Below are 11,743 nucleotides of genomic sequence, written 5' to 3'. Positions count from 1 at the left end.
CCAGAAACCAAATGAATTCAATCAGTGTGTTTTCTCCTCCTAAAAGGAAAAAATGTCCCAAATCGATGGGTGGTCATCACAGAAAACATTCAGCTGTAAACCAGACTTACTTGAATATCTGTGGGCTGTTTCCAGTTCAGAGCCAAGGAGATACACCAGACTTTTCTGGATTAAAAATGAAGCCATGTGTTTAAAAGAGTATGCTGNTGGGTGATTCAGCAGGTTGAGTGCCCAACTTCAGGTCAGGTCATGATCTCACAGTTTGTGAGTTCGAGCCCCACACCAGGCTCACTGCTGTCGGACTGTCAGTGTAGAGCCTGCTTCAGATCCTCTGTACCCCTCTCTCTACCTCACTTGTGCTCTCACTTGTGCTCTTCCCTCCCCTCCCCCAACACACACAAAATCCTGCTGAGATTTTTGTTAGGGTTGCTTTAAATCTGTAGATTTAGCAAAAATTGACTCAATAGATAGTCAATATTAAATCTTCCTGATACTAACATGCTGTATCTCTGTTTATTTAGGTCTTATTTAATTTGTCAGCAATATTTTGTATTATTCACTGTATAGATATTATACTGGTTATATACATTCCTAAATATTTCATGTATTTGATGCTATTACAAATGCCATTGTTTTCCAATTGTTTATTTATAGAATATAAAAATACAATTGATTTTTATATACTGATCTTATATGCTAGACCTTACTAAATTCACTTATTAGTTCTAGTAACTGTTTTATAGATTCCTTAGGATTTTCTGTGTATATGATCTGTCATATGCAAATAATAAGTTTCACTTTTTCCATCCCAATATGTAGACCTTTATTTTGTATGTGGGCCTTTTTAAATAAAAATTGTGAGAGTATGCATCCTTGCTTTTTCCTGATTTTAGGAGAATACATTGAGTCTTTCACCACTAAATATGACATTGCTCCTAGGTTTTTCCTAGATGTCCTTCATGAGGTTGAGGTAGTACCCTTCTATTCCTAGTTTGCTGAGAGTATTTGTCATGAATGAGAACTGAATTTTAGCAATACCTTTTCTGCATCTATTGAGATGATCCTGTGATTTTCTTCTTTATGTGGTAAAGATGTTAATTGTGTTGATTAATTTTTCTTCAATTTTATTGAGATGTAATTGACATATAACATTGTGTAAGTTTAAACTATACAGCACGGGGCACCTGGGTGGCTCAGTCGGTTAAACATTGGACTTCAGCTCAGGTCATGAACTCGCACTTCGTGAGTTCGAGCCCCACGTCGGGCACTATGCTGACAGCCTGGAACCTGCTTTAGATTCTGTGTCTCCCTCTCTCTCTGCCCCTCCCCTGTTCTCACTCTCTCTCTTTCTCAAAAATAAATAAAGATTTAAAAAATTTAAAAAAGTATACAGCACCATAATTTAGGATACATATATCACACAGTGATTACTACAATAAGTTTAATTAGCACAACCATCACCTCACATAGTTAAAATTTTTGTTTGTATGATAAGAACTTTTATTATCTACTCTCCATAACTTTGAAGTATACAATACAGTATTATTAACTATAGTCACCAAGTTATTATAAATTACATCCCAAGAACTTTTTTATCTTATTGGAAGTTTGTACCTTTTAACCACCTTCACCCATTTCTACCAGCCCCAAACCCCTACTTCTGGCAACAAAAAATTTGTTTAATATGAGTTTGGTTTTTTAGATTCCACATATACATGAGATCACATAGTATTTGTCTTTTCCTAACTTACTTCACTTTGCATAATGCCTTCAAGTTTTATCCATCTTGTCACAGACAGTAGTATTTCCTTCTTTTTTTTTTTTTTTTTAATAACTTAATAATTCCAGGGCACCTGGGTGGCTCAGTTGGTTAAGCGTCTGACTTCGGCTCAGGTCATGATCTCAGAGTTGGTGGGTTCGAGCCCCACATTGGGCTCTGTGCTGACAGCTAGCTCAGGGCCTGGAAGCTGTCTTTGGATTCTGTGTCTCCCTTTCTCTCTGTCCCTACCCAACTCATTCTCTCTCTCTCTCTCTCTCTCAAAAAATAAATTAAAAAAAAATTCCTATTGTACATATATACCACATTTTCTCTATCCATTCATCCGTTGATGAACACTTAAGTTGTTTCCATTATCTTAGTTATTGTTTTTTGTTTGTTTTGTTGTTGTTAGAGACCCATTTAATGTGGGGACTCCAGGGCTGGGCATTGTGAGGAGTCCCCTGCAATTGGGCAAGCAGGCAAAGTGGGTGAGTTGCAGGCCCACACCTGACCTCAGGTGGTTGGGACTGGCCCAGATATGCCAAGGGGAGTATCAGAAGGGTGGCCCAGGCAGGCAGATCCACCAGGGGACTTGTCGGCCAGCCCTTGAAAACGTATCTAAACCAGCTGGCGAGTGCCCAGGCCAGAGCCTAGTCCAGGGAGGCAGGGTTGGGGCTGGTTCATGGCTCTCCAAGCCGAAGGACTGGCATTACTAGGGGCCTTCCCAGGCTTCTGCTGGAACTCAAGGTCTTTCTACCAGTTGGACTCAAGCAGTTCCTGGAGGTGGGCATGGAGGTGGCCATTCTTCTCCAGCTGGTTCAGACAGGAGTTGATCTGGTCCAACATGGAGTTTATGACAGCACCAAAGCTGACATCCTCACTGGCCTCCACTGGCACGCCCAAGTCCCCACTGGGGCCTGACATTGTGGGCTCACACTGCAAGTACCTCACAATGATGGAATGCAGGACCCTGGTGCCCACAGTTGGTGTGGGGCAGAAGGTGGAGGAGATAGATCCATATCTCAGTTAATGTAAATAATGCTGTAGTTAACATGGAGGTACGGATCTCTTTTTGAGTTAATGTTTTTATTTTCTTTGGCTAAATCATCAGAACTGAGATTGCTGGGTTGTATGATTGTTCTATTTTGGATTTTTAAAAATTTTTTAAAATTTATTTTCATGTTTATAGTTTATTGTCAAGTTGGTTTCCATATAACACCCAGTGCTCATCGCAACAAATGCCCTCCTGCATGCCCATCACCCATTTTTCCCTCTCCAACACCCCCATCAACCCTCAGTTCTCAGTATTTAAAACTCTCTTATGGTTTGCCTCCCTCCCTCTCTGTAACTATTTTTTCCCCTTCCCACACCCATGGTCCTCTGTTAAGTTTCTCCTGTTCCACATATGAGTGAAAACATATGGTATCTGTCCTTCTCTGCCTGACTTATTTTGCTCAGCATAACACCCTCGAGTTCCATCCACGTTGCTACAAATGGCCAGATTTCATTCTTTCTCATTGTCATGTAGTATTCCATTATATAGATAAACCACATCTTCTTGGTCCATTCATCAGTTGATGGACATTTAGACTCTTTCCATGGTCTGGCTATTGTTGAGAGTGCTGCTATGAACATTGAGGTACATGTGCCCCTATGCATCGGCACTCCTGTATCCCTTGGGTAAATTCCTAGCAGTGCTATTGCTGGGTCATAGGGGAGTTCTCTTGTTACTTTTTTGAGGAATCTCCACACTGTTTTCCAGAGGGCCTGCACCAGTTTACATTCCCACCAACAGTGTAGGAGGGTGCCCGTTTCTCCACATCCTTGCCAGCATCTAGAGTCTCCTGATTTGTTCATTTTAGCCACTCTGACTGGTGTGAGGTGGTATCTCAGTGTGGTTTTGATTTGTATTTCCCTGATAATGAGTGATGTTGAGCATTGTTTCATGTGTCTGTTGGCCATCTGGATGTCCTCTTTTGGAGAAGTGTCTGTTCATATCTTCTGCCCATTTCTTTACTGGATTATTTGTTTTTCAGGTGTGGAGTTTGGTGAGTTCCTTATAGATTTTGGATACTAGCCCTTTATCTGATATGTCATTTGCAACTATCTTTTCCCTTTCTGTTGGTTGCCTATTAGTTTTATTCATTGTTTCCTTAACCATGAGAGACTCTTGAATACCGAGAACAAACTGAAGGTTAATGGGGGTGGGGTAGAGGGGAAAGAGGGTGATGGACATGGAGGAGGGTACTTGTTGGGATGAGCACTGGGTGTTATATGGAAACCAACTTGACAAACTATTAAAAAAAATTTAAATGCTTAATGTGACTTCAGGCTTCTTAAATTTGTTCAGACTTGTTTTGTGGCCTGATATATAATCAACCTTGGAGATTGTTCCATGTGCACTTTAGAAGAAGGTGTATTATGGTGCTTTTGGATTGAATGCTATTTATATATCTGTTTAAGTTCATTTGGTTTAAAGTGTTGCTTAAAACCCATGTTTCCTTATTGATTTTCTGTCTGGATGATCTATCCAGGAATGTAAGTAGTACATCAAAGTCCCCTACTATTATTGTATTGCTGTCTATTTCTCCCTTTAGGTCTGTTGATATTTGCTTTATATATTTAGGTTATTCTATGTTAGGTGCATTATTATTTACAAATGTTTTATCCTTTTGTTAGATTGACCCCTTTATCAATATGTAATGCCCTTTTTTATTATTAGATTTTGTATCAAAGTATTTTGCCTGATATAAATATAGCTACCTCAGCTTTCTTTTGGCTTCTATTTTCATGGAATGGAATTCTTTTTCCATTCCTTTACTTTCAGTCTGTGTGTGGCCTTCAGGTTAAATTGGGTTTCTTGTGGTCAGCATATAGATGGGTCTTTTTTTTTTTAATCTATTCATTCTTTGTCTTTTGATTAGAGAATTTAGTCTACTTATATTTAAAGTAATTTTTGATAGGTATATACTTATTGCCATTTTGTTAATCGTTTTCCAGCTGTTTTGTAGTTTCCTTGTTTCTTTTTTCTTTTCCTCTCTGATTTAATGACTTTCTTCAGTGGTATGCTTCAATTCATTTCTTATTATCTTTTGCATATCTACTTTAGATTTTTGCTTGGTGATTACCATAAAACTTACATAACTTATTTTTATAACTGTCTAAGTCGATAAAAACTTAAGTTTGAACATATTCTAATGCTCTATATTTTTACTCTTTCACCCACATTTTGTTGCTGTTGTCACATTTTACACCTTTTTTATCTTGTGTATCCTTTTACTAATTATTTAAAAAAAATTGTGTTTATTTATTTTTTTTGAGAGAGAGAGAGAGAGATACAGCACAAACAGGAGAGGGATAGAAAAAGAGGGAGATACAGAATCTGAGGCTGTCAGCACAAAGCCTGACATGGGGCCTGCACTCACGAAAGTGAGACCATGACTCACTTTTGACCATGACCTGAGCTGAAGTCAGCTGTTTAACAAACTGAGCCACCCAAGTACCTCTCTCTTAACTAATTATTATAGTTACAAAAGATTTACCTTTTAATCTCAGTTTTATAAGTGATTAATACACTGCTTTTACTATATATTTTCCTTTATCAGTGAGATCTATACTTTCATGTGTTTTCCTGTTATTAATTAGCATTATTTTGTTTCGGCTTAAAGAAGACTTTAACATTTCTTGTAAGGTTGATCTAATGGTGCTAGACTCCTTCAGTTTTCTGAGGTGTTTTATTTTGTTTGGAACATATTCCTCTGTTTCTTTATTTTGCTTGACTGTTTGTATTGGTTCTTATGTTTTAGATGAAATATCCCCATCTCCCAGTCTTGCAGGGTTGGCCTTATGTAGAAGATAAACCTTATTGTTCAATTCTGCCCTAGATCTTGGTTGACTCTCAACACTTTCTGATTGTACAGAGTATTTAATTATTAATAGCTCCCAGTAGTTGAAACTTTGGTTCACTGTACTAAGGGTGGAGTTTATGATGAGATTGTGTCTCAGACCTTCCTGCCTTCTTTGATGTGGTTTCTCCCTTGTTTGCTCAATGTGAATGGGTTGCACCACCAGTTTCTGGGTTTTTTTTTTTTCTTTTTCTTTTTAGGTTTATTTATTTATTTTTAAAAGAGTGAGAGAGGGAGATTGTGTGTGAGCAGGGGAGGGGCAGAGAGAGAGAGAGAGAAAGAGAATCCCAAGCAGGCTCCACATTGTCAGCCTAGAGCCCAACGTGTGGCTCATTGTCACAAACTGTAAGATCTGACCTGAGCTGAAATCAAGAGTCAGACACTTAACAGACTGAGCCACCTAGGCACCCCTCTTTTTTAATAAGGAGAAATTGTTCCATATAAAGGTATAGATGCAGTATATCCATGTAAGGATGTGAGTTCAGGATTTTCCTTTATCGCCATCTTGAACCAGACTCCAATATTATTTTGATTATTATAACTTTGTAATATAATTTGAAATTACTATGATGCCTCAGCTTTTTTTCTTTTCTCAGGATTGCTTTGGATGTTCTTTGGATATAGTCTTTTCTAGTACCATGGAAATTTTAGGCTTGTTTTTTTATATTTCTGTAAAACATGCTATTAGAATCTTGTTACGGATTGTACTAACTCTGTAGATGACTTTGGATAATATAAACATTGCAACAGTATTAAGTCTTACAATCCATAAACCACAGAATATCTTTCCATTTATTTGTGTCTTGTTCAATTTCTTTCGTCAATGTCTGATAGTTTTCAGTGTACAGATCTTTTGCCTTTTTTGGCAAATTTATTCCTAAGTACATTATTGGTTTTGATGCTGTTGTTAATAGGATTATTTCGTTTCTTTTTCAGATAATTTGTTGTTACTGTATAGAAATGCTATTGACTTATACATGTTGATTTTGTATTCTATAACTTTACTGAATTCATTGAATAGATCGAACTATTTTTTTGGTGGGGTCATTAGGATTTTACATATTGGATTATGTCATCTGTAAACGGAGACAATTTTACTTCTTCCTTTTTGATATTTGATGCCTTTTATACCTTTTTTTTTTTTTTTGCCTGATTACTCTGGCTAGGACTTCCAGTACTATTTTGAATAGTAGTGGTGAGAGTTGGCACCCGTGTCTTATTCACGATCTTAGAGGAGAAGCTTTCAACTTCTCACCACTGAGTATGATGTTAGCTGTAGGCTTGTCATTTATGTTGAGATACATTCCTTCTATACTCAATTTGTTGACAGTTTTTCTTGTATCACAAGTGGATGTTGAATTTTTTTTCAGATGCTTTTTCTGCATCTATTGAAAAAATCATATAATTTTTATCTTTTATTCTATAAATGTGATGTATAACTTTATTGATTTGTATATTGAACCATCCTTGCATTTCAGGAATGGATTTTACTTGGTCATGATATATGATCCTTTTAATGTGCTGATTGATATTTGAAAGTTCATCAAACCTAACGTTTCTGGTACAAACCTCACTTGGATGTAATGTATCTTTTTCATATGTTGTTGGATTCTATTTGCTAATATCATTCAAGATTTTTGCTTCTCTGTGCACAAGGATTATTGGTCTATAGGGTTTTGTTTTGTCATAATGTGTTTGGTCCTGTTTTTGATTAATCGGTTATTTTTTATTCCAATTTTATCTCTACATTTGACTTGTTACACATTTTGTTTTAATTTTAGTTTTTCTAGTTGGCAAGGTGCATATTTAACTTATCACCCTGTACCTTCAAATAATATTGTAATACTTCAGGTAAAGTGTTAAGAACTTACCATTGTTTCTTCCATTTCTCTCATTCTGTCCCATCCCTTATGCTTCCATCATACATTTACTTCTATTTATATCAGAAACTACATCCATTGATTGTTACTTTTTCCCCTTTTATCTTTCAGATAATTAAAAAATACAAAGTTTATCTCTACATACATATCCTTTTTGGCATTGCTAATCATTCATTCATTTGAAGAACTTCCTTTGGTATTTCCTGGAGTGGAGATCTGATGACAGTAAGCTTTCTTTTTTCATCTGTAAGTATTTTATCTTCACTTTTTTTACTATAAAATTTAGCGTATGTCAAGAACTTAGAATGAAATAATAATGTAAGATATTTCAATACTTTTTTATATGATTACTTTTTGAAATAATGTTTTGGATATAGTGGGTTAAATAAACATTGCAATAATTTCACTTATTTAAAAAAAATTTTTAATGTTAATTTTTGAGAAAGAGAGAGAGACAGAGACAGAGTGTGAGCAGGAGGGGAGGGTCAGAGAAAGAGGGAGACACAGAATCCAAAGCAATCTCCAGGGTCCAGGCTCTGAGCTGTCAGCACAGAACTCAATGTGGAGCTCAAATTCATAAGCTGTGAGATCATGACCTGAGCCAAAGTGCAACACTTAGCCAGCTGAGCCACTCAGGTGATCCATATATTTCATCTTTTAAAGTGTGAGTACTAGAAAGCTTAAAAGTATGTATGTGGGTCACATTTTTGGCTAATATTACATTTCTTTTGGACAGCACTGATCTCTCTAAACAGTCTTTTAAAAATATAAATGAATGCCTGACAGTTTCTTAAAACTCCCCAGTGACTTTTCATTGTACTACAGATTCTTACCGGAGCCTACAGTAGAATCCCACCTTAGCCACACTATCCACCATCATCTCTTAATTCTTCTTGTGGCTAAATGTGTTTCAAGCTTCAGGCTCCTTTCTATTACTTCTTTAGGACAGTTGCCAGTTCTGTAACCTCTGGCTCCTGCATCCCTTCATCCCTTCCATCTTCAGGTACCAGAGGAAATGTTAGGTCCTTGGACACCTTTCCTTGAACTAGCCTGCCCTGAAGTAATCCTTCATCCATGACCTTTACCAAATGTGCTCTGTCACATCATTCTACTGATTTCCTTTACAGAACATACAGAATATGAAATGACTTTGTTTACTCACTGTCTCACCCCAATAAACTGTAAGCTCCAAGTTAAGAGGCACCTGGAACATCCTAACACCTTATCCCTAATCTCTCGTACACAATATTACTTTAATGAATAATGAATGTCTGAAGCCACGCTGAACAAATGTAAACTTCTGAATTAGCTAAGGAGAAATATATTCTTGATTTTCTTGAAGTATAATCCAAATAACTTTTATGGTATGGCTAGCTAGCACCCTTATATAAGGTATCAGAATATATGGGAACTAACAGGATTTCTGATTTTTCTGTTGTGCTTTTCTTTCTGGGGGCAAAAAAAGCTCTAATTCTCTCTCTCTCTCTCTCTCTCAGGATACTGAAGCCTAGAGATAGAAAGTGTCATCTTAGCTTTGTGGCCAAAATTTGAGGTCATGACTTCCGATATTCAAGTGTTACAGTCGCTATTAAAGACAGAATAAATAGTATGTAACTGCGTATCTCTTCTCAATGTATTTCTATAGTCCCCTCTAATACATCTTCGTCTACAACTAAATATTTATTTCTGGTAAAAACCAAACTAACAAAGGATATGTATTCACTAATTTACTCCTTTAATATTTGTGGGATGTTCTCTGAGAAGGATGATCTTGCAAAGAGGTGGCATAGGATTCAGAAAGCATCAAATAACCTCAGAGTTTGACTTGTCTTTAATGGGTCATAATTGTTCCTAACAGGTGCCTCAGTCAGGTGATGGCTAGGGCTAGCCAGCTGAACTTAATTTTCAGTTGTAATTTTCACTTATTATTAACTGCACAGAAAAAATACTGCATTTTTGAAAATTCATCCTAGTGATCAAAATTGGCTACTTTTCCTCATTAATAATCAGACTTTATGAAGTCTCTCTTTGTCTTCTCTTTTTATGTAAGCAAATGTGAGATATTAGTCTATTTTGGAGAAACTCAAGTTAACAAAAAAATGGAAATTCCTAATGTATTTTATAGCTGTTTCTGTAACTTATTTCATATACTTACTGTTTAAAATCTGATCTCATAATATAGCTCTAAGTATTTATTTGTGAATTGATTATACTTTGAAAAGATGTTGGAATTCCTCAAAGAGTTGTGAGAGTCATTACTTAGGAATGAGGAATGAGGGAGTTAACTAGGAACGCTTTACTGTGTAACCTCATTTAATGCTCATGGGGTTGTCATGACCCTCTTTTACTGCTGAGAAAACTGCATTAAAGAAAGAAATTAGGCCTCACAGCTAATAAATGGCAGTGCCTCATTCAGGCAGTTGATCATCAAAGACCTCTCACTTCATGCCACCCCTGCCACTAGGCTCCCTTATACCGTATTGACTCTGAAAGATTTGGAGCCATGCCCACAGAAAGCTCTGCTTCAGATCACAGCCCCATACGCACATGCATGCATGCATCTACATAACAGAAGTAAAAGCTTCACAAACCGCTTTTACTTTGACACTATGATATACTGTGACACTTTCTGTCCTACTTTTAAAAATGGCTAGTTGTGACTCACTAAACTGATATGATGACCCCATTAGTGGAGCTCTACCTGTATTTTGTATCCCTGATCTAAATGCCCTCTTTAGATATCTTGCAGTCTGCCATCCAATTATAAAAAGTGTACATGTTGAATTTTACTGACAAAGCTGCAAGGATCAGGCACTATAAGTCATCATCCTAATGTATTTCAAATTTGCTTTTGTTTCCTCTGGTGCTTGACTATAATGGGATCTTTATCCTTAGGAAAGCAGTTACTATAAAACATGGTGCCTAATCACAATGCCCAAGATTTCAAAATGGATATAATCTAAGCAGGTGAAGTAAGCAGGAGGAAGCCCATCAAAGCCACCTAAATCTAGGTATATTAGTGTGTGATTTTGAGAGTAGTCTTTAGTGGCTTTGTGAAAACGAGAGTAGTAGCAAATGCCACCAGGGCACCAAGAATTTGAGTCCAACTCAGAGGAGTTCCTGTATTGCAGACTAAGACTTTGCCCTGGTCTCTTTCTTCTACCTACCCTCTGTCCCCCACCCTCCCTGCACAATTTCCGGTGCATGAGGTCTGAGCTGTATATCACTGGGAGTTTATCAATGTACATGTGTGTACTTGAATGTAAATAACCATTCTGGCCAAGAGAAGGCTTACAATCCTCTTGGACAGGCTATTAATTTCTGGTATAAAATCATACCTTTTGGAGGTATTTGTGAGCGAAAAAGATGTTCACTGAACATCTTATTCTTAGAGCTCCACTTAATGTTTTATTTTTATTTAACACTAACAAAAATGGGCCTTTCTGTGAACAGCTAGTGAAAAACCAATGTGGAGACTATATTCTGTAAATGAACACAAAGAGCGATAGACAGAAACTGCTGCAAAATTATTTCACCAACTCAACATTTTATTGGTGTCAAAGCATTTTTAACTTTGAATTGTATATGTAATTTCATTAGTAATTTTCAAAGAAACACTTCCAGAAAATATTGTCAACTTTATCGGTTGTGCTACTAGAATTTAAATAGAAGAGGGAGTTAACTCTAAATTAATTTACTGAAGCATTTGCAGTTATATCCACTTAGGTACAAAACTTTTATAAGAAAGATAACACTTTTATTGCATTATATAATTTCATATTTTGCAGGAGTCATAATGCAAACTTATATGCATAAATATACATAATGCAACCAATTAGCAATTTAACCATTAAAAGATTTAAAATGTAAAACTAGAATTTAACAGGCAAAATACTTAATATGGCTTTTAATGGAAAGTAACTGTTTAGAAATGGTTTGTTATTGCCCCTTTCTAGTCAACATAAAGTTATGATCTCTATTTAAAAGCCAACATTGTACATTTTGTAATGTACTCAATATGGTTCATGGACTTTTTAAAATATACATATATACATATATATAGATATACAGTACACTGACAGTTCTAATACCCCTGAACATGTTGATTAAAACTATTACAATATTTCTATTATAAAAGTACTTGAAAAGTTGGCAACACTTCCTGGTATTGAAGTTCAATCCTACAGAATCGGAAAAGG

At 36.3% G+C, this 11,743-nt stretch overlaps 1 pseudogene; it reads right to left on the bottom strand.

The window, feature by feature from the left end:
* Positions 1 to 2,377: 2,377 nt before the first annotated feature.
* LOC144233045 (bublin coiled-coil protein pseudogene) lies at positions 2,378 to 2,683 on the bottom strand (annotated as a pseudogene).
* Positions 2,684 to 11,743: the final 9,060 nt, after the last annotated feature.

The sequence above is a fragment of the Crocuta crocuta genome, unplaced genomic scaffold (assembly GCF_008692635.1).
Source record: "Crocuta crocuta isolate KB4526 unplaced genomic scaffold, BGI_CrCroc_1.0 scaffold742, whole genome shotgun sequence".
NCBI lineage: Eukaryota > Metazoa > Chordata > Mammalia > Carnivora > Hyaenidae > Crocuta > Crocuta crocuta.
Note: the sequence above shows the minus strand (reverse complement) of the source record. Positions and strands in the feature narration are given on the sequence as shown.